Here is a 25,216-nt window from a genome sequence, read left to right as displayed (position 1 = left end):
GCACAACCTTCCAAGACTGAACCAGGAAGAAATAGAAAATATGAACAGACCAATCACAAGCACAGAAATTGAAACTGTGGTTTAAAAATCTTCCAACAAACAAAAGCCCAGGACCAGATGACTTCACATGCAAATTCTATCAAACATTTAGAGAAAAGCTAACACCTATACTTCTCAAACTCTTCCAAAATATAGCAGAGGGAGGAACAATCCCAAACACATTCTATGAAGCCACCATCACCCTGATACCAAAACCAGACAAAGATGTCACCAAGAAAAAATAACTACAGGCCAATATCACTGATGAACATAGATGCAAAAATCCTCAACAAAATACTAGCAAACAGAATCCAACATCACAATAAAAGGATCATACACCATGATCAAGTGGGGCTTATCCCAGGAATGCAAGGATTCTTCAATATATGCAAATCAATCAATGTGATACACCATATTAACAAATTGAAGGAGAAAAACCATACGATCATCTCAATAGATGCAGAGAAAGCTTTCGACAAAATTCAACACCCATTTATGATTAAAAACCCTCCAGACAGTAGACGTAGAGGGAACTTTCCTCAACATAATAAAGGCCATATATGACAAACAAACAGCCAACATTGTCCTCAATGGTGAAAAACTGAAACCATTTCCACTAAGATCAGGAACAAGACAAGTTTGCCCACTCTCACCACTATTGTTTAACATAGTTTCAGAAGTTTTAGCTATAGCAATCAGAGAAGAAAAAGAAATAAAAGGAATCCAAATTGGAAAAGAAGAAGTAAAGCTGCCACTGTTTGCAGATGACATGATACTATACATAGAGAATCCTAAAGATGCTACCTGAAAACTATTAAAGCTAATCAATGGATTTGGTAAAGTAGCTGGATACAAAATTAATGAACAGAAATCTCTTGCATTCCTCTACACTAGTGATGAAAAATCTGAACATGAAATTAAGGAAACACTCCCATTTACCATTGCAAAAAAAATAATAAAATATCTAGGAATAAACCTACCTAAGGAGACAAAAGACCTGTATGCAGGAAATTATAAGGCACTGATGAAAGAAATTAGAGATGATACAAATAGATGGAGAGATATACCATGTTCTTGGATTGGAAGAATCAACATTGTGAAAATGACTCTATTACCCAAAGCAATATACAGATTCAATGCAATCCCTATCAAACTACCACTGGCATTTTTCACAGAGCTAGAACAAAAAATTTCAAAAGTTGTATGGAAAAACAAAAGACACCATATAGCCAAAGCAATCTTGAGAATGAAAAACTGATCTAGAAGAATCAGGCTCCCTGAGTTCAGACTATACTACAAAGTTACAGTAATCATGGTGGTATGGTACTGGGACAGAAACAGAAATATATTTAAATGGAACAGGATAGAAATCCCAGAGGTAAACCCACCTGCATATGGTCACCTTATCTTTGATAAAGGAGGCAAGAATATACAGTGGAGAAAAGACAGCCTCTTCAATAAGTTGTGCTAGGAAAACTGGACAGCTACATGTAAAAGAATGAAATTAGAATACTCTGTAACAACATGCACAAAAATAAACTCAAAATGGATTAAAGACCTAAATGTAAGGCCAGACACCATCAAACTCTTAGAGGAAAACATAGGCAGAACACTCTATGACATAAATCACAGCAATATCCTTTATGACCCACCTCCTAGGGAAATGTAAGTAAAAACAAATATAAACAAATGGGATCTAATGAAACTTAAAAGCTTTTGCACAGCAATGGAAACCATAAACAAGATGAAAAGACAACCCTCAGAATGGGAGAAAATATTTGCAAATGAAGCAACTGACAAAGGATTAATCTCCAAAATTTACAAGCAGTTCATGCAGCTGAATATCAAAAAAACCCAAACAACCCAATCCAAAAATGGGCAGAAGACCTAAATAGACATTGCTCCAAAGAAGATTGCCAACAGACACATGAAAGAATATTCAACATCATTAATCATTAGAGAAATGCAAATCAAAGCTACAATGAGATATCATCTCACACCGGTCACAATGGCCATCATCAAAAAATCTGCAAACAATAAATGTTGGAGAGGGTGTGGAGAAAAGGGAACCCTCTTGCACTGTTGGTGGGAATGTAAATTGATAGAGCCACTATGGAGAACATTATGGATGTTCCTTAAAAAACTGAAAATAGAAGTACCATATGACCCAGCAATCCCACTACTGGGCATATACCCTGAGAAAACCATAATTCAAAAAGAGTCATGTAGCAAAATGTTCATTGCAGCTCTATTTACAATAGCCAGGATATGGAAGCACCATAAGTGTCCATCAACAGATGAATGGATAAAGAAGATGTGGCACATATATACAATGGAATATTACTCAGCCATAAAAAGGAATGAAACTGAGTTATTTGTAGTGAGGTGGATGGACCTAGAGTCTGTCATACAGAGTGAAGTAAGTCAGAAATAGGAAAACAAATACCGTATGCTAACACATATATATGGCATCTAAAAAAGAAAAAAAAAGGGGGGGGTGGTCAGAAGAACCTAGGGGCAATATGGGAATAAAGATGCAAATCTACTAGGGAATGGACTTGAGGATCCGGGGAGGGGGAATGTTAAGCTGGGACAAAGTGAGAGAGTGGCATGGACTACCATACACTACCAAACGTAAAATAGATAGCTAGTGGGAAGCAGCCTCATAGCACAGGGAGGTCAGCTCGGTGCTTTGTGATCTCCTAGAGGGGTGGGATAGGGAAGGTGTGAGGGAGGGAGATGCAAGAGGGAAGAGATATGGGGACATATGTATATGTATAACTGATTCACTTTGTTATAAAACAGAGACTAACACACCATTGTAAAGCAATTATACTCTAATAAAGATATTTTTTAAAAATGATATAACATTGTTCATGGAAAGGCAACGTGAAAAACTTCTACATAGTACCTTATAATCACAATTAGATTTGTGTAGTGACTATCGTTTGTGCCCTTCCATGTCCTTCCTCCCCAATTCTTTCTTCCAATCATCGACGCTGCTTCTCTTGTGCATAGGTTGGACACATAGGCAAGGCAAAGCCTGGCTAGAATGAGAGCTGCAAGGGACAGGCACCAGTATTCAGCCAGCTTGATCAGAATTGTTCCCCAGGTGATTTTTCACACTGGTGCTGATGGAGAAAAAGTCTCTTTCTTTGGGGTGTTCAAGACACTATAAAAATGCAAGTTTGGAGCTACAAATCACTGAATCCCCTAAAGTGATTTCAGCCAGTCCAGGAAATTGAAGCTGACACATAAAGGAACAAAGAGAAGAGATGAAGCAAAAGGAAATCTGATGGTACTTAAGTCCCCACTTCCATTTGTCCACAAAGCCAGCTCTACTCTTCACTTTCCCATAATCTGGTCATGTGAGGCAACAAATCCCTCATTTTAGCTAAAATATTTTGACTTGTGTTTCTTTCTTTTTCAGCAAAAAGAATCCTGAACAATGGATGGATGAATATAATTAGCTTCTTCCAGATGTCAATTTAGAAAGATTGAAAGTGCACCTGGCCCAAATCTATCTTCCATCAGTTTTTCATGATACTAGGAAAACCTTGAGATTCTAGTTCAAGTGTAAATGTCCTTAATAACAAGCATTAAGAAATTATTTCTGACTTCTTGCTTCAGGATGTCAGAATAAATACAGTGTTATATATAAAACTATTAGAAGATTTTTAATTTATATGTGCTAAGGAATTTTATTTTTATAAGTTTTAGGGTTTCTGGGAGTAAGAGTGGGAACACAAGCTCTATCTTAAACAAAATCGAGTGTTGCCTATTGCACCAAATAAAATAAATGACAAAAATAAAGATCAAGTAGAGGAACAGAAAGTCACTTGCAACTACTGATCTCAAACAAAGAAAGAAGCTAGTTCTCCAAAATAAGTCAAAATACCCTGAAGATGAAAACAAGGAAGCAAAAACACTTATTGTGATAATGATATTGAATGCATGGATTACAACTGGTAACTTGTTTAAGACATCACTGACATGAAAAGAAGGAGGCAATGCTGGGCAGAATGAGGAAATGTATGGTCAGACTATTTTTGCTGGAACCAGTGTGTACATGAGACATCAAAGTGGAAAGTTATTCTAAATTTCAAGCAGCCCTAGAGTTGCATATTTTTGTTGGCTGGGAATAAATAAAGAGTAAGACAATCCCTCACCTCAATACACATAAACATACACAAGAATCTTGAGCATGAGCCAAGAACATTAGCCCAGAACACCTCATTAGCCCCTCTCCTCCATGAAGCTCCTATAAATAAAAGATTCATGTAGAATTCTTATAATTCAAAAATGACTAATTATTTAAAATGATCAAAACAGTATCTATATACAAATATTACAAATAAAAGGATAAACAAATGGCAGACAAAGAACAGTCAGCATTTTATATATATATATATATATATATATATATATATATATATATATATATATACACACACACACATACATTTATATAAACAAAAAAAAATACCATTGAGCAGTTAAAAACCATGATTAAATATCTTGCCATAAACTCAGTAGAAGAACTTAGGAACGGGAAAATAAAGAAATACATGAAGGATATATAAACACAAAGCAGCAAAAGCTAGGAAAAGAAATGGAAGGGAGAACTAGAATCAAAGATCTCATTGTAGGCAACACAAAAGCGAACAAACACTGCTGGTGATACAGTTAGACATATGGAAGTTAGGAATGAGAAAAATGAACAACAGTATATGGAAATGAGGTTTCCCTGGTGTTGCAGTTGTTAAGAATCCACCTGCCATGCATGGGACATGGGTTCAAGCCCTGGTCTGGGAAGATCCCACATGCCACAGAGCAACTAAGCCCATGTGCCACAAGTACTGAGCCTTCACTCTAAAGCCCATGAGCCACAACTACTGAAGCCCATGCACCTAGAGCCCATGCTCTGCAACAAGAGAGGCCATGGCATTGAGAAGCCCACACACCACAACAAAGAGTAACCCCTGCTCGCTGCAACTAGATAAAGCCCATGCACAGCAATGAAGACCCAACACAGCCCAAAATAATTAAATGAATAGAGTAAAATAAAAATTCTTAAAAAAATGGAAAAGAACCTAGATTTTAAATTTTTTAAAGAGATAATAATAGATATGAAGTATGACAAATGAGACAAAGGAGATTCAATATGTGTATAATTGATATTCCTGAAATATGAAATCTCAACAAATGAAATAGAAAAGTATATTTCAAAGGTTTTATAAAAGAAAGATTTACAGGAAAAAAGGCTTTTCAAATAGAAAAAAAGCACACTATGTCCCAGATTAGGGAAAAGATGATACAAATGGTCATATCCTGGTAAAGAGGATAAACTTCAAATATAAAAATCCCCTTATGCATATTGGCAAAAAGATCAAATCATCCATAGGGAGAGAAATTCAGGTTAGCCTCAGATTTCTCCACAATAAACTTCAACCTGGAAATGAGTTGTACAAAGCCTTTAAGTTTTCACAGAAAGTGTAATCACAGCAACTAATGGTAATTCTCCTTGCCTAGGGAAAGATTTAGGAGGGTATGGGGGAATAGCATGGGAGTTTGAAGGATTAGCAAAGCACTATGGAAGTTAGAGTCACTTCTGGTTTCTGAACTGCCTTCTTGCTCTATTATTTCTAAGTTAAGAACCTGCTTGTTTCTCTCTCCATTTCCATCATCTGTAATTTGGATGTTCAAGACACTGTAAAGATGCAAGTTTGGAGCTACCAATCACTGAATCCCCTACAGAGGTTTCAGCCAGTCCAGGAAATTGAAGCTGACAGATAAAGAAACACATAAATCCTGTAATTCCAGAGAGGATTTTTCCCATTAGTTGTAAGAAGTGAACAAAATATATCTGTTCCTATCTAAAAACAATCCTTATATTTCTACATGTGAATTCTAGCCTGGCCCCCTTATAGTCAATGTTTTTGCTCTTGCAAGTATACTTTTTTTTCCCTGCATTATCATCTTTCTTTTTCTGTTGGTTCATCTCATCATCATTAGAACATATTGTCATTTTTCCCATCTGCATTTACTTCCTCATCCTTCTTTCTATCCTCAACCCACTTGTTAGATTTTTCTCCCAGCAAGCCACTGAAAACTCTCCGTTAATGTCTTCAACCACTTCCATCTTCCCAAATACAATCATCTGTCTCTCTTCACACTCTACCCTTTTGCCTAACAAACATGATTACAGAGTCCACAGGATGTATACCCTATTTTGGATTTATTGGGGTTAAATATACTTCTGTGGGGATAACCTAGAGCAATAGCCTGTTAAAAGACCCACAGCCACCATAGAGTTTTCAAAATAATCTTTATAAGACAAACTTAGCCTTGTTACTTTAAAACACAGTTCACTGGGAATGGTGTCAACAAAATGGCAGAATAGGAAGTCCTAGCCCTCTTTTCATCTGCTTACAGGAACTCTGATTTAACAATGTTCTATGGACCAACTAATTCTTTGAAAACATAGTTCATTTCACAATTAGGGCCTCTATTTCTATTCTTGAAGTCTTCGTTGTTTAGTTTCTGTGTTTAAGCCAGGTGTTTTTAAGTTGGTGCCTGTTAGACCCCTTAAAAATTCACAAGTGGTCTTTAGAAAGACTGTGAACCCCCTTAATTCTTATGCAGATTTTGTATAAATTTACCAATGAGTATTATTTTTATGGGGAGAAGGCACACAGCTTTAAACAAATTGACATACATGAATTAAAGCAAGGTTGGGGGGGCACCACAGTGCACATGAGAGCTTGTTTTTTAAAAATATAATGTCCTACTAGCCACAGCAATCACACAAGAAAAACAAATAAAAGGAATTCAATTTGGAAAGGAAGAAGTAAAACTGTCACCATTTGCAGATAACATGATACTATATATAAAAAATCCTAAAGATGTCCTCCCAAAACTACTAGAAATATTAATGAATTACATAAAGTTGCAGGATAAAAAATTAATATACAGAAATCTGTTGCACTTCTATACACTGACAACAAACTATCAGAAAGAGAAATTCAGAGAACAATCTCATTTCCAATTGTGTCAGAAACAATAAAATACCAAGGAATAAATCTAACCAAGGAGGTAAAAGACCTGTACTCAGAAAACTATTAGACATTGAGGAAAGAAATTAAGTATGACACAAACAAATGGAAGAATATGTTGTGCTCATAGATTGGAAGAATTAATATTGTTAAAATGACCATACTACCCAAGGCAATCTACAGATTCAACGCAATCCCTGTCAAAATACCAACGGTATTTTTCACAGAACTAGAACAAATAATTCTAAATTTTGTATGGAAACACAAAAGACCCCAATCAGCCAAAAAAATCTTGAGATGGAAGATCAAAGCTGGAGGTATCATGCTCCCTGATTTCAAACTATACTACGAAGCTACAGTAATCAAAACATTGTTGTATAGGCACAAAAACAGATGCATAGATCAATGAAACAAGATAAAATGCTCAGAAATGAACACACACTTATAGGGCCAATTAATCCATGACAAAAAAGGCAAGAATATACAATGGGGAAAAGATAGTCTCTTCAATAAATGATGTACAGCTACATGTAAAAGAGCCAAACTAGACTACAGTCTCATACCATATACAAAAATAAACTCAAAATAGATTAAAGACTTAAATGTAAAACCTGAAACCATAAAACTTCTAGAGGAAAACATATGTAATATGCTCTTTGACATTGGTCTTAGTAATATTTTTTTGGATCTGATTCCTCAGGCAAGGACAAAAAAGCAAAAATTTAAAAGTGGGACTACATAAAGCAAAGCCTTTTGCATAGCAAAGGAAATCATCAACAAAACAAAAAGACCACTTACTGAATGGGATAAGATATATCTGATAAGGGGTTAATATCCAAAATACACAAAGAACTCATACAACTCAACATCAAAAAAAGACAGACACACATACAAAAAAAAACAAATTAAAAAATGGGCAGAGGACCTCAATAGATATTTTACCAAAGAAGACATACAGATGGCCAACAGACACATGAAAAGATGCTTAACATCTCTGATCATCTGGGAAATGCAAATCAAAACCACAATGAGATATCACTTCACACCTGTCAGAATGGCTATCATCAAATAGACAACACATAACAAGTGTTGGTGAGAATGTTGGAGAAAGGGTAACTCTTGGGCTTCCCTGGTGGTGCAGTGGTTGAGAATCCACCTGCCAGTGCAGGGGACATGGGTTTGATCCCTGGTCTGGGAAGATCCCACATGCCGGGGAGCAGCTACGTCCGTGCGCCACAACTACTGAGCCTGCTCTCTAGAGCCCACGAGACACAACTACTGAGCCCTCATGCCACAACTACTGAAGCCCTTGTGCCTAGAGCCCATTCTCCATGACAAGAGAAACCACCACAATGGGAAGCCCACACACTGCAATAAAAAGTAGCCCCCACTTGCCTCAACCAGAGAAAAGCCCATGCAGAGCAACAAAGACCTAACACAGCCAGAAACAATAAATAAATAAAATAAAATAATAAAATAAATAAATCTGTTTAAAAAAAGGGGGTGGACTGTTGTGCACTGTTGGTGGGGAGGTAAATTGGTGCAGCCACTATGGAAAACAGTATGGAGATTCCTCAAAAAATTAAAAATAGAACTACCATATGATTCAGTAACTCCACTTCTGGCTTTTTTTCTGAAGATAACAAAAACACTAATTCAAAAAAATATATGCACCTTTATGTTCATTGCAGCATTATTTACAATAGTCAAGATATGGAAGCAACCTAAGTGCACATCGATAAATGAATAAAGAAGTTTTATACACACACACACACATATGCACAATGGAATATTACTCAACCATAAAAAAGAATGAAATACTGCCATTTGCAACAACATAGATGGACCTAGAGGGTATTATGCCAAGTGAAATAAGCGAGAGAAAGAGAGATAACATATGATTCCCTTATGTGTGGAATCTAGAAAACAAAACAAATGAACTAGCATAACAAACCAGAAACAGGCTTATAGATACAGATAACAGGAGGGTGCCAGAAGTGGGGTGCTGTGAGTGAAATAGATGGAGGAGATAAAGAGGTACAAAATTCCAGTTGCAAAATAAATGAGTCATGGGGATGAAAGGTACAGCATGGGAATACAGGCAATATTAATGTAATATATTTTTGTGGTGACAGAGGGTAACTAGACTAATCACAGTGATCATTTTGTAATATATAGACACATTGAATCACTTTGTTGTGCACAGGGGACTAACATAGTGGTGTAGGTCAATTATACTTCAAAAATAAATAAACAAACAAACAAACTCATAGAAAAAGAGATCAGATTTATTATTACCAGAAGTGGGGGGTAAGGGAAGGAGACACTTGATGAAGGCCGTGAAAAGGTACAAAATTCCAGCTATAAGATAGATGAGTACTGGGAATGTAATGACTACAAACATGATTAATATAATGAACACTGCTGTATGTTATATATGAAAGTTGTCAAGAGAGGAAATCCTGAGTTCTCATCCCAAGGAAAGATTTTTTTTTCTCTCTTTTATTTTGTATCTGTATGATATGATGAATGTTCACTAAACTTATTGTAGTAATCATTTCATTGTGGTAATCAGGTCAAATCATTAAACCTATACAGAACTGTATGTCAATTATATCTCAATAAAACAGGCAGAAAAAATATAAGATACTAAAAATATTATTGTGCCCTTTCTTACAAACACTTTTGACCCTTTGTGTTAAAAAGGTAAACTTACAGAGGGATCATTTCTACAAATGAAACATTTTAATGGCCTGAAGGATTTAGTTATGTGAGGTGTCTTAGCAGAAGGAACAGAGACATGCTTTAGAAGTGAAGATAACTGGTGCTCATGTGCTGCCCATTAGCTGGGCTGGTCTGGGCTGTGGAGTTTTATTTCACTGAGGCTGGAATTTGGAGATCCAACAACAGTCTTCTGTCCTCTTTCTTCTCCCTTTATCTCAAAACATTATTTGAGAAATAATTGTTATTTAGTATGGAGAATCAGCCCCACTTCCCCAGTCAATGTCTTTCTCTCTGCCAAGAGTAGGGGAGGACTTGCTGGGTTTGGCAGCTGTCAGCCCATCATTATGGGCTCACTGTCCCATCTGCACTCCTTACACTGGTGCAGTCACAGGGGTTTTACCCAAACAGGCTCCCAGGGGTACAGTAACATACCTCTTGATTTGGCCATGAAGTTATATTTGTGATTATTAATAGACAAGATAAGAGGCTAGTGCTCTATTCATCCATGTTAGAGATAATTATTCAGTTTGAGCTAAGCTGATTAGAATACTGATAGATAACCACACCATGTTTATAGCTACAGCAAGCAGTGGCCAAGAGCCTTGACACAGTGCTGCCATTTGGGTTTATCAGATAAGAAAGAAAGGCGGGGGGAGAAGAAGAAGCTGCTTTGGTTGATTAGCAATGTGCTGCATGGGACCATTTATAATGAAGCATATCATTTAAATTTTCCTTTACAAATGAGTCCAACGTGCGTTGCAGGCTGCAGGCTCTGTTAATTGTCACAAACATTGCTTTTTTTTTTTTTTTTTTTTAACATTATTAGCTCTTTGGCAGGATCTCCATTGTTGACTAAAAACTTGGCATGATCAGGGTTTGCTGAATAATTTAGGTGGTTGGCAGCTGGAGAAGGAGAACACACACATCTAGGCAGACAGACATGCTGCTTGAGCTCTTTATATAATAGGATTGTATACAAAGCAGAGTACAGTCGGCAGTGACTTCTGTGTCTGTTTATAGGTAAACACTGATGTTAGTTTTATAGGAAAACTGGGGGGATACTTCTCACAAATCGTATGCAGCATATGAGACAGATGCACTGGAGGACTGTTCAGATGACTTGGACCATCTCTGACTCTCACAGAATACGATTGCTAGAGTTTTCACATGCCAGTACATATGCTGCCTCTGTAGTGGGATGAGACCTTGATTGCTGGACACAGCAGCACTAATAGGAGGTAGAGCCACCTAAAACCCTGAAAGCCTTCAAGCAGCAACATTCATGAGTCACAAAGACTATGAGACACACTCATTTATGAAGTGCATGTATATGATTATGGTTGGTGGGAGTGTACAGCTACTGCCTTAGGTGGAAGGCAAAAAGGAAGGTCACAAATAGGACCACAAATATTTACTGCACACATAGGGCACTTTTGTGCATTAACCAGACCCACTGATTCTCCTTCAACTGAGCATGCTGTGTTATCAAAACTCTACAAGATTCAAAAGACAAAAATTCAACACAAAATTTCTTAAACCAACAGGATTTATCCACTCAGGTAAGTGCAAACGCAGAGATAGAACTGGGTGGATAAACACTCAAATGTTGATACCAAGATACAGTTTTTTCTGCCTCTGCCATTGGAATTTTCTTCTTTTCATTCTCAAAAAGGCTCATCCTGTTGACAGATTGGCCACCATAGCTCCAGCCTCACATCACACCCTGTACAAAGCCAGCAAGAAAGAGTGAGTGAGAGAGTGCCAATTCAGGGTCTGGGATTGAGTCTTAAAGTTCTACTGACTAAACAGGATCACATGTTCCTTCCTAAAGCATTCACCATAGAGCTGAGGGCAGGATTTGGGGAGAGTAAGATACCCAAATGGAAACTGGGAAGTAAGAATATTGGATAAGCAAAAAAACCCAGTTAGAATAAAAGTAGAATAAGTACAGTTTCTCTTAGCTTGTTTTGTTTTAGGTGCCAAGGTCAGTTTCTGCTTATCTGTCCTATTCCCTGGCCTAAGGAAAGTTTTTGAATAACAAAATATATTCATGAAATACCTGGGCAGGAGTGTAGCCATAGTAAGACCTATTCCAGCCTTGGTGATACAGCAAAAACTAGACCCCCAGAAGTATATAACTGTGGTGCAGTAAATATTGTCTTATAGAGTAGTAAGTTGAGTACTTGTGCACTGGCATGGCCACATCCCCAGACTATAGGAAGTCAAGTAAGCCATCTTTGATCCCAAGCTTCATAGTGAATTCCTCTCTGGGCTAAACACACTGATCCCTGAACTTTAGGTGCTCCTCTGAGAGGAGAGGAACTGGAGAGCCTTTGAAAAGCTATGTCCATCCTCATTTTTTTTTTTTTTTTTTTTTTTTTTTGTGGTACGCGGGCCTCTCACTGTTGTGGCCTCTCCTGTTGCAGAGCACAAGCTCTGGATGCGCAGGCTCAGCGGCCATGGCTCACGGGCCCAGCCGCTCCGCGGCAAGTGGGATCTTCCTGGACTGGGGCACGAACGCGTGTCCCCTGCATCGGCAGGCGGTCTCTCAACCACTGTGCCACCGGGGAAGCCCATCCTCATTTTTTTTTTCTTTAATCTGCTTGATTACCAGGTTAGGAGTAAATTGAAGTGAAAATTATGCTTATCTGAGTCTGAGTCCTCTCTTGTCAACATTTTTTTCAGGACCATGCTTTATAGTTTGCCTAACACATGCAAAATGTCACACCAGAGCTAAGCCAATTGACCTTTATCACAGTAGACTCCATGATCATGGATCTACCCAACTGTATTAATCTGCCATTCGTGGAGCTTTCATAGGCAATAAGCGAATTCAAACTATGCAACTTCCAATAAGTGGATCTGCGGTATGTTCTTACCTGCAGGATCTTTCTTGATCTTAGCCTTTCAAGAGTTCTATTTTTTAAAGAGCAATCTTTGACGACCAGGCAGATAGCCCTGTGACTTATATCCTGGGACTGTTTCCCACCACGTTTAGCTCACTCATCTGCCTTTTCACAGGCTGCTAGCCCCACAGTATAACTTTACCAGTAAAGATTTAATAATCCTCTTCTGAACAATCAATTCTATACTAAGGTTTATGTAGAAAAAACAAATGATATGTAGATAGTGTAGGATTCTAATAGGACAAGATAAAAATGAGGGATAATGATTGCTACTTCATATATATATATATATATATATATATATATATATATATATATATACACATATATATATATATATAAAATCTCCTAAGTGTTCTTTATTGATTTGAGTCAAGGGAGAAGATACTGTAACTGGCATGACAGAATCAAAAATATCAAGAAATTTTTAACTAAAAAAATTAAAGGAAAAAATTTAAATATTAAAGATAAAACTGTGGGCTTTTTTTCCCCTTTGCTTTCTCAAATCGTCCCATTCCTTTCTGGCTCCTTCATTCACTCCTTAATTATTTATTTATTCACTTACCTGGTCATTCATTCTACACATGAGTTTTAAGCAATTGATAGATGTCAAGCACTATGTTGGATCCTGGGAATGTAAGACTAAAAAACACAATCCAAGTCTTCGTGAGATTAAATCCAGTGAAGTGAGACACACCAGTCAATACTTGATTAAAATGCTCCTAAGCAAGAGTTACCAGAAGATTGTACAGAGCTCTTATTGGAGGTATGGAATTGTCAGGGAACACTTGCTAGTGGAAGTGATGTCAAAGCCAAGTCTTAAAGTTCTAGTCATAGTAACTAAAGGTAGGAAGTTTGCAAAGGACTGGGAGAAAGGAGGAATATCAGTGTTAGGAAAAGTCCAAAAAAGTATTCTTGAAGCCTAAAATGCTAAGAGTAAATGAAGCTGGAAAGGTAACCAGAACCAGGTCATAAAGGAATCTGAATATACCCCTAATATATTTGGATTTTTATCCCGAAAGATTACTCTGGAAGAAGAGTTCAGGGTAAAGATTGATTTAAGACTAGAGGCTGAAAGAGCAACTACATAAAATGATAAAAATATGAAAGAACTAAAACAATGGCAGTGAGGAGGTATGGAAGGACATGGAATAAAGAGATTCAAGGAGATAAAAATTGACAAGATTTAATTCATTCTTCCTTCTGTCAGTTTCCAGCTTAGGATATTCTCTTCCCTTGACTTTCTCTTCCACTTAATATTCTAAAACCCACCAGCCTCTTTACTGTCAAGTATGTCTCTTTTGCACTTCCTCGAATTAAATGAAGGAAATATAGCTCATATATTTACCTAATAGCCTACTGACTATAGTACAACATTCAACAAATCTTTAAAACCACTCTCCTCAGTAGTGTGAAAATCTCACAGATTTGAATATGCCACAGAAACCAAATGCTTTTGCGTAAGTAACACTGCCATTTTGCACAAATGGGGGTATTACTCAAACACAGGTCAGTGGAGCTGTATGATACAGCAGACCTACACTTAGGTTCAGGTTGCTAGAACAGTGAACAAGTATTACCATCACGTCCTTGGGCTTCTCTATGGAAGTTCATTCTGGCTTCTAGAACTACCAAACTGTAAAAGAAGAAGAATTAAAAATACACAAAAAAGCAAGATTTGCTTCCCTATGTATTCTGGTTATAAGTGTGGTTCTGCACCAACAAAAACAACAGGCTCAATATAAGGCAAACATTGGAATATCATTTCCAAAAATATTATTACCATCCTTGTGTTTCCAGAATGAACATCTGATTACTATTAAACTTTATTCTCCTGGAAAAATAATTCTCTCCAATCACATAAGCATTCTTGAATTATAGCCAAAGAAATATGTTTCAGTATTTCCTTATAGTATACATTTGATTACACATTAATGAATCAAACAAATCAATGTTTTAATAGACCATTAGATGAGTTTTTCATGAATGCATTTATCCTTCTAAACATGCAATAAAATGAAGTCAGATCCACATTACGGCTGCAGATTAAAAGCATCACAACTCATAACTTTATCCAGATATCATTTTAAGTAAGTTTCAGGAAATATACATGCCAATGATACTGATGAATTCCAAAATTCTCACACTTTTACCACTGTCATTTTACTCTACTCTGTCATCTCATCTTTGTGGTAACTAAGTGATGACATTGAAGTCACATGATAAGTTAACTAATGGACTTGGAAAACTATGTATAAATAGCCAAGTAAAAAGGAAGTGTGTGTTCATAACCTTTAGTGAATAATTCATGGCATTTGGATGCATGAAATATTCTACTAACAATATGTTGCAAGAGAAAGGAGATGAAAGAATTAGCATCTGTAGTTCAAGTGATTAAGAAAATTTTACTATAGATATTTGAGGCCCATTTTTCCTGCTTTGAAAAGCTAATGGGAAGACCTTACAAGACATTATGCAGATTTCAAATTGTAGTATATATTTGGAACGAGGCACAAGTCCTTCAAAGGCTCTTTTTAATATCCGACTCTCATTGTAAAATTGAAAAAAGATTGCATTTTATTTTTTTAAATTTTTATTTCATAATGGATTACAGTTGATTAACAATGTTGTGCTAGTTTCAGGTGTACAGCAGAGTGATTCAGTTATACATATACATGTACATATTATTTTTTAAATTCTTTTCACATTTAGGTTATTAGAGAGCATTGAGCAGAGTTCCCTGTGCTATACAGTAGGTCCTTGTTGGTTATCTAATTTAAATATAGCAGTGTGTGCATGTCAGTCCCAAACTCCCAATGTATCCCTCTCCTCCTCCCTTCCCCCCCACCAAGGTAACCATAAGTTGCTTCTCTAAGTCTGTGAGTCTGTTTCTGTTTTGTAAATAAGTTTGTCTCTATCTTTTTTTTAAAGATTCTGCATGTAAGCAGTATCATATGATATTTGTCTTTCTCTGTTTGACTTACTTCACTTAGTATGATAATCTCCAGGTCCATCCATGTTGCTGCAAATGACATTATTTCATTCTTTTTAATGCCTGAGTAATATTCCATTGTATATATGTACCACATCTTCTTTATCCATTCATCTGTCAATGGACATTTAAGCTGCTTCCGAGTCTTGGCTATTGTAAAGAGCATTTCAATGAATATTGGGGTACATGTATCCTTTTGAACCATGTGTTTCTCTGGATATTTTCCCAGGAGTGGGATTGCTGGGTCATATGGTAGCTCAGTTTTTAGTTTCTTAAGGCACCTCCATACTGTTGTCCATAGCAGTTGTACCAATTTACATTCCCACCAACAGTGTAGGAGGGTTCCTGAAAAAGGATTGCATTTGATAATCTGAATAAATGTTTTGTTAAACCCAGTTTTATTATGTTTTTTAGAAAAATTCTTTATTTATTTTATTTATCTTTGGCTGTGTTGGGTCTTCGTTTCTGTGTGAAGGCTTTCTCCAGTTGCAGCAAGCAAGGGCCAGTCTTCATCGCGGTGTGTGGACCTCTCACTATCACGGCCTCTCTTGTTGCAGAGCAGAGGCTCCAGACATGCAGGCTCAGTAATTGTGGCTCACGGGCCCAGTTGCTCTGTGGCATGTGGGATCTTCCCAGACCAGGGTTCGAAACTGAGTCCTCTGCACTGGCAGGCAGACTGTCAACCACTGCACCACCAAGGAAGCCCAAGCCCAGTTTTATTTTAAGTAGCAGCTTCTGGGGTGTTTGCTCTGAGCTCAGGCTCCTGCTTCTCCACCACATCCATCTCCTACCCTCTACCTCTTGACCACTATAGTGCAACACACTGCCTTTGTCAGACCCTCTGAAGTAGTAGATTTCACCTGCCTCTTCACCCACCCCAGATGACTCAGATATAATCCTTGGGTGTAGATCTATTTATAAAGAAAACCCCAATCATTCTAAAATGCAGCCCACTGTGAGAATCATTAGCAGTTCATTGACAACAAAGGCTCTGCCTGTTTTACTTGCCTCTTTAGCAAGGCCTAGGACATTGTAACATTCAAGAAATATTTGTTGAGTAAATAAATGAAATTGTTTAGGGGAAAGAAACAAAGGAAGAGGAATATAAAAAATTGAGGACTACCCAATCAATTGACAAACTTTTATTTCTCATTAATAAACAAGTATTTTTTCTCATATAGTAATGGTAACCCTTAGATCTTTGACATCACAAGAGCCTCTGGAGCATGAGATCCTTTTAATAAAGTAGCTCCTCTTTGTTGTAAAACATTCATGTAATAAGAGATTCTTACAGAACCAGCAGTGTTACTTACTTTGATAAATCTCATAAAGATAAAGAGTTTAACAACAGGCTCATAAAAAGTTTGCTCATGACAAAGTCCAAAAGCCTACAGCTACTAGTGTACACATGTTCTAGGATATCCAAGATGAAGAAACAAAGAAACTGGAGGTTGATTATCATATTCAAATAATTAAGACCTAATTTTCTTGAAATGGAACATAGCTCTCTATATAGCCATGAGCTCTCTAGAAAAATGTTCATATAAAATGATGAGGATCTTGGATAGAAAGAGAAACTTTAAAAACATGATTGTAGAGAGGACCTTCAAGATGGCAGAGGAGTAAGACATGGAGATCACCTTCCTCCCCACAAATACATTAAATACATCTACATGTGGAAAAACTCCTACAGAACACCTACTGAAAGATGGCAGAAGACCTCAGACTTCCCTAAAGCTGTGTGGCTGACAGGGTCTTGGTGCTCTGCCCAGGTGTCAGGCCTAAGCCCCTGAGGTGGGAGAGCTGAGTTCAGGACATTGGACCACCAGATACCTCTCAGCCCCACTTAGTATCAATCAACGAGAGCTCTCCCAGAGATCTCCATCTCAACACTAAGACCCAGATCCACCCAACGACCAGCACACTGCAGTTCTGGACAACCCCATACAAAACAACTAGCAAGACAGGAACACAATTCCACCCATTAGCAGAGAGGCTGCCTAAAATCATAATAAGTTCACAGACACTGCAAAACACATCACCAGACTTGGCCTTGCCTAACAGAAAGACGAGATCTAGCCTCATCCACCAGAACACAGGCACCAGTCCCCTCCAACAGGAAGCCTACACAACCCACTGAACAAACCATATCCACTGGGCACAAACACCAAAAACAAAAATTATGAACCTGAAGCCTGTGAAATGGACACCCTAAACACAGTAAGTTAAGCAAAATGAGAAGACAGAGAAATTCACAGCCGATGAAGGAGCAAGGTAAAAACCCACCAGACAAAACAAATGAAGAGGAAATAGGCAGTCTACCTGAAAAAGAATTCAGAGTAATGATAGTAAAGATGATCCAAACTCTTGGAAATAGAATGGAGAAAATTCAAGAAATGTTTAACAAGGACCTAGAAGTACTGAAGAGCAAACAAACAATGATGAACAACACAATAAATGAAATTAAAAATTATCTAGAAGGAATCAATAGCAGAATAACTGAGTCAGAAGAAGGGATAAGTGACCTGGAACATAAAATAGTGGAAATAACCACCACAGAGAAGAAAAAAAAAAAAAGAATGAAAAGAATTGAGGACAGTTTCAGAGACCTCTAGGACAACATTAAACACACCAACATTCAAATTATAGGGTCCCAGAAGAAGAAGAGAGAAAAAAAAAGGAGGGACTGAGAAAATATTTGAAGAGATTATAGTTGAAAACTTCCCTAATATGGGAAAGGAAATAGACACCCAGTCCAGGAGGCTCAGAGACTACTATACAGGATAAACCCAAGGAGAAACACATCAAGACACATATGAATCAAACTATCAAAAATTAAATACAAAGAAAAAATATTAAAAGCAGCAAAGGGAAAAACAACAAATAACATTCAAGGGAATCCCCATAAGGTTAACAGCTGATTTTTCAGCAGAAACTCTGCAAGCCAGAAGGGAATGACAGGATATATTTAAAGTGATGAAAGGGAAAAACCTACAACCAAGATTATGCTACCCAGCAAGGATCTCATTCTGACTCACAGAGAAATTGAAAGCTTTACAGGCAAGCAAAAGCTAAGAGAATTCAGCACCACTAAACCAGCTTTACAACAAATGGTACAGGAACTTCTCTAGGCGGGAAACACAAAAGAAGGAAAAAACCTACAATAACAAACCCAAAACAATCCAGAAAATGGTAATAGGAGCATACATATCAATTATTACCTTAAATGCAAATGGATTAAATGCTCCAACCAAAAGACATAGACTGGCTGAATGGATATAAAAACAAGAACCATATATATGCTGTCTACAAGAGACCCACTTCACACCTTGGGACACATACAGACTGAAGGTGAAGGGATGGAAAAAGATATTCCATGCAAATGGAAATCAAAAGAAAGCTGGGGGCTTCCCTGGTGGCGCAGTGGTTGAGAATCTGCCTGCCGATGCAGAGGACACGGGTTTGTGCCCCGGTCTGGGAAGATCCCACATGCCGCAGAGCAGCTAGTCCCATGAGCCATGGCTGCTGAGCCTGCACATCCAGAGCCTGTGCTCCACAATGGGAGAGGCCACAACAGTGAGAGGCCCGCGTACCACAAAAAAAAAAAAAAAAGAAAGAAAGAAAGCTGGACTAGCAACTCTCATATCAGGCAAAATAGACTTTAAAATAAAGACTATTACAAGAGACAAAGAAGGACACTACAGAATGATCAAGGCATCAATCTAAGAAGCAGATATAAAAGTTGTAAATACACATGCACCCAACATAGTATCACCTCAATACATAAGGCAAATGCTAACAGCCCGAAAGGGGAAGTCAACAGTAATGCAAACATAGTAGGGGACTTTAACACCTCACTTTCACTAATGGACAGCTCAACCAAAATGAAAATAAATAAGGTACACAAGCTTTAAGTGACATTAAATAAGATGGACTTAATTGATATTTATGGGACATTCCATCCAAAAACAACAGAATGCACTTTCTTCTCAAGAGCTCATGGAACATTCTCCAGGATAGATCATACCTTAGGTCACAAACCAAGCCTTGGTAAGCTTAAGACAATTGAAATCGGATCAAGTGTCTTTTTTGACCACACGCTATGAGACTAGATATCAATTGCAGGTAAAAAAAAACAGTAATGAAAACACAAACACATGTAGGCTAACCAATATGCTATTAAATAACCAACAGGTCACTGAAGAAATCAAAGAGTAAATCAAAAAATACCTAGATGCAAATGACACTGGAAACATGATGATCAAACACCTATGAGATGCAGCAAAAGCAGTTCTAAGAGGGAAGTATATAGAAATACAATCTTACCTTAAGAAACAAGAAACATCTCAAATAAACAACATAACCTTACACCTAAAGCAATTAGAGAAAGAAGAACAAAAAAAAACCCCAAAGTTAGCAGAAGGAAAAAAATCATAAAAATCAGATCAGAAACAAATGGAAAAGAAATGAAGAAAGCAATAGGAAAGATCAATAAAACTAAAAGCTGGTTCTTTGAGAAGATAAACAAAATTGATAAACCACTAGCCAGACTCATCAAGAATAATAGGGAGAGGACTCAAATCAATAGAATTTGAAATGAAAAGGGAGAAATAAGAACTGACTCTGCCAAAATACAAAGAATCATGAGAGATTATTGCAAGCAACTATATGCCAATAAAATGGACAACCTCAAAGAAATGGACAAATCCTTAGAAAAGCATAACCGTCTGAGACTGACCAGGAAGAAATAGAAAATATAAACAGACCAATCACAACACTGAAATTGAAACTGTGTTTAAAAATCTTCCAAAAAACAAAAGCCCCGGACCAGATGGCTTCACAGGTGAGTTCTACCAAACATTTAGAGAAGAGCTAACACCTATCCTTCTCAAACTCTTCCAAAATATAGCAGAGGGAGGAACACTCCCAAACTCATTCTACAAGGTCATCGTCACCCTGATACCAAAACCAGACAAAGATACTGCAAAAAAAGAAAACTACAGACCAATATCACTGATGAACATAGAAACAAAATTCCTCAATAAAATACTAGGAAACAGAATCCAATAGCACATTAAAAGGATCGTACATCATGATCAAGTGAGATTTATCCCAGGAACACAAGGATTCTTCAATATACACAAATCAATCAACGTGATAAACCATATTAACAAGTTGAAGGAGAAAACCATGTGATCACCTCAACAGATGCAGAAAAAGCTTTCGACAAATTCAACACCCATTTATGATGAAAACTCTACAGAAGGTAGCCATAGAGGGCACTTACCTCAATATAATAAAGGTCATATATGACACACCCACAGCCAACATCATTCTCAATGGTGAAAAACTGAAATCATTTCCACTAAGATCAGAAACAAAACAAGGTTGCCCACTCTCACTACTATTATTCAACATAGTTTTAGAAGTTTTAGCCATAGCAATCAGAGAAGAAAAAGAAATAAAAGGAATCCAAATCAGAAAAGAAGTAAAACTGTCACTGTTTGCAGATGACATGATACTATATATAGAGAATCATAAAGATGCTACCTGAAAACTGCTAGAGTGAATCAATGAATCTGGTAAAGTAGCAGGATACAAAATTAGTGCATAGAAATCTCTTGCATTCCTATGCACTAATGATGAAAATTCTGCGAAAGAAATTAAAGAACCACTCCCATTTACCACTGCAATAAAAAGAATAAAATACCTAGGAATAAACCTACCTAGGGAGACAAAAGACCTGTATGCAGAAAACTGTAAGACACTGATGAAAGAAATTAAATATCATACAAAGAGATGGAGAGATATACCATGTTCTTGGATTGGAAAAATCAATATTGTGAAAATGACTATACCCCCCAAAGCAATCTACAGATTCCATGCATTCCCTCTCAAATTACCAATGGCATTTTTACAAAACTAGAACAAAATATTTCACAATTTGTATGAAAACAAAAAAGACCCTGAATAGCCAAAGGAATCTTGAGAAAGAAACACAGAGCTGGAGGAATCTGGCTCCTTGACTTCACACTATACTACAAAGCTACAATAATCAAGACAGTATGGTCTGGCAGAAAAACAGAAATATAGATCAATGGAACAGGATAGAAAGCTCAGAGATAAACCCACGCACCTATGGTCACCTTATATTTGATAAAGGAGGCAAGAATATACAATGGAGAAAAGACAGCCTCTTCAATAAGTGGTGCTGGGAAAACTGGACAGCCCCATATAAAAGAATGAAATTAGAACACTTCCTAACACCATACACAGAAATAAACTCAAAATGCATTAAAGACCTAAATGTAAGGCCAGACACCATCAAACACTTAGAGGAAAAAACATAGGCAGAACACTCTATGACATAAATCACAGCAAGATCCTTTTCAACCCACCTCCTAGAGAAATGGAAATAAAAACAAAAAGGACCTAACGAAACTTAAAAGCTTTTGCACAGCAATGGAAACCATAAACAAGATGAAAAGACAACCCTCAGAATGGGAGAAATTATTTGCAAGTGAATCAATGAACAAAGAATTAATCCCTCAAATATATAAACAGCTCATGCAGTTCAATATTTAAATAAATAAATAAACAAACCAATCAAAAACTGGGCAGAAGACCTAAATAGACATCTCTCCAAAGAAGATATACTGATCACCAACAAGCACATGAAAGGATGTTCAACATCACTAATCATTAGAGAAATGTAAATCAAAACTATAGTGAGATATCACCTCTCACTGGTCAGAATGTGGCCATCATCAGAATATCTACAAACAACAATAACTGCTGGAGAGGGTGTGGAGAAAAGGGATCCCTCTTGCACTTTTGGTGTGAATGCAAATTGATATAGCCACTATGGAGAACAGTTTGGAGGTTTCTCAAAATTGTAAAAATAGAACTACCATATGACCCAGCTATCTCACTATTGCGTATATACCCTGAGAAAAACATAATTCAAAAAGAGTCATGTAGCACAATGTTCATTGCAGCACTCTTTACAATAGTTAAGACATGGAAGCAACGTAGGTGTCCATCAGCAGATGAATGGATAAAGAAGATGTGGCGCATATATACAATGGAATATTACTCAGCCATGAAAAGAAATAAAATTGAGTTATTTGTAGTGCGGTGGATGGACCTCGAGTCTGTCATGCAGAGTGAAGTAAGTCAGAAAGAGAGAAACAAATACCGTATGCTAACACATATATATGGAATCTAAAAAAAAAAAAAAAAAAAAAGGTTCTGTAAAACCTAAGGGCAGTACAGGAATAAAGATGCAGATGTAGAGAATGGACTTAAGGACATAGGGAGTGGGCAGTGTAAGCTGGGACGAAGTGAGAGAGTAGCACTGACATATATACACTACGAAATGTAAAATAGGTAGCTAGTGAAAAGCAGCCGCATAGCACAGGGAGGTCAGCTTGGTGTTTTGTGACCACATATAGGGGTGGAATAGGGAGGGATGGAGGGAGACACAAGAGGGAAGGGATATGGGGATATAAGTATACGTATAACCGATTCACTTTGTTATAAAGCAGAAACTAACACAACAATGTAAAGCAATTACACTCCAATAAAGATGTTAAAAATAATTAATTAATTAATTAATTAAAAGATTCAAATCAAAAAAGAAGCATAATTGTATATTCTAGTCCATTTGTGTTCCTTCCAGAAAGGTAAGTAGATGCCACCAAGAAAGAATCTTAAACGGAAAAGAGAAAAAAAAAAAAAAAAAGAAGGAAAGGAGAACTAATAATCATGTTGAGAGTTAAAACCATCTATTGAATGTTTATCACGTGTCAGGGACCTTGCTAAAACTTTGAATGTATTATTTCATTTAATTCTTAAAATAACTCTGCGATAAATGTCACTACTCATCTTTGGGAGGCTAATTGACCTGCTGAAAACTTTATAGCAGTTAAGTGGTAGGAGTGGTTCTCAACCCAAATCTGTTGACAACAGGACACACTCTCCACCTCTCTCTGCTTTATGCTCCCCTCCGAGGCTTCCAGGGATGTATTGTGTACCTTATAAATTTCAAAACGAGTCTCAAGTGTACGTCCCTTTCTTGCAGGAAATTTTCTTGCGTTCTTCTGTTACTGGGCTATGGGTCTGTTTGATCATGAGGGCTAATTCTTTTGAAATAGCTTTAATGCATAACAAAATAAAGAATTTTTATGGAGTTGATGATAGGTAAAACTAGCACAAACTGTTTTCTCATTTCACATATAAAACTTAAAAATCGAACTAACTCAAGTGTTCTAATGATATTTGATTTTGTCCTGTTTCCATGAACTTAAGATGCCATCACAGGCACCAGCAGCTTCACTGGCTACTATGTTCCAGGCACTTCACTAGAGATTCTACATGTCTCATTTCTCATTTCACTTTCAAAATTATTCTTTTAATTATTGCCATTTTATTAGATGAGGGAGCTTGGACATTGGGAGGTTATGTAACTTGCTCAAGGTAAAACAGCTAGTAGGTGGCAGAGCCAGAATTCAAATACAGATTTGTCTTCCACTACACTAACGGCCTTCCAAGAAACAACTGAATATTTCTGCATTAGACAGCAGTAGATTCAATTTTTTTCTTGGACTTAATTAATAGTTTAAGAATCTTCTATTTTCCCAGTAACTGGTTCTTACAAATACTGCTCTTGACTCAAACAAGCAAAAAATGTTAGAACAGATCTTTGGGTTTCAGAAAAAGAATGAAATAATGTTAAGGGTGGAAGGGGAAAATACCTCCTTGTTTTAAAATACCAATTAAATAAGGAGATGCCAAGGTGCTTACATGCAAGATGACGCTGTTCACGACCACTTGGCTCTGACCGGAGATGCTTTTCAGAGAAAAGCCAGTACTTGAGTAAAACATTTTTCATCTCATCACAGCCAAGCATTTTATTTTTTCAAGCAAAACCAAGTGCAATTTTGTGTTTGTTTTTGAAATTATGATCTCTACTTTACAAGTGAAATTCCACACACCAAAGTGTGAGTTTATTTTGATAAAACCACATTTCAGATTCCACATGCAACTATAAAATCAGGACATGTGGTGTGGGGTTTTCATAAAAGTCAAAATCTGGTAATTAGCACCAAAACTGTTCTTTGAAATTTGAAAGTATTGGAGATAATAGAAATAAAAGCATATAGAAATGCCAAGATTTTCTGCGCTTGCTAAGTCCTACCCAAATACCACAATGCACCGAGGTGACATACATTTTGAATCTACTATACCCTGCTTATTTAAATAGAAAAGAAAAGACATGGACATATTTTTGCAACTATTTTATTTCTATAAAGTTTTTGTTCTATAGAGAAGTAGAGCTTCACCAATGGGGAAACAATAATATAGACCTGAACACAGATACTGGCCTTTAGCCAGAAAAAGAAACATTACATAAAATATTTAAAGGTAGTTTCACTGTATCCAAATAGGTATCTTGATGTGAGAGCAAAGAAATGATCCAACAAGTAACTTAAGATGTA

General features: G+C 36.9%; 1 pseudogene across 1 annotated transcript in view; it reads right to left on the bottom strand.

The window, feature by feature from the left end:
- The window catches only part of LOC307065337 (ATP synthase F(0) complex subunit B1, mitochondrial-like), a 69,621-nt pseudogene extending 45,012 nt beyond the window's left edge, over positions 1-24,609 (bottom strand). The window contains exons 1-2 of the transcript in view: positions 24,522-24,609; positions 23,785-23,872 (exon numbers count right to left, since the gene is read on the bottom strand). The product of the transcript in view is annotated as an ATP synthase F(0) complex subunit B1, mitochondrial-like (transcript). The remainder of the gene's footprint in view (positions 1-23,784; positions 23,873-24,521) is intronic.
- Between the last annotated feature and the right edge of the window lie 607 nt (positions 24,610-25,216).

The sequence above is a fragment of the Hyperoodon ampullatus genome, assembly GCF_949752795.1.
Source record: "Hyperoodon ampullatus genome assembly, chromosome: 17".
Classification (NCBI taxonomy): Eukaryota; Metazoa; Chordata; class Mammalia; order Artiodactyla; family Ziphiidae; genus Hyperoodon; species Hyperoodon ampullatus.
This window is presented reverse-complemented; position numbering and strand designations above follow the sequence as displayed.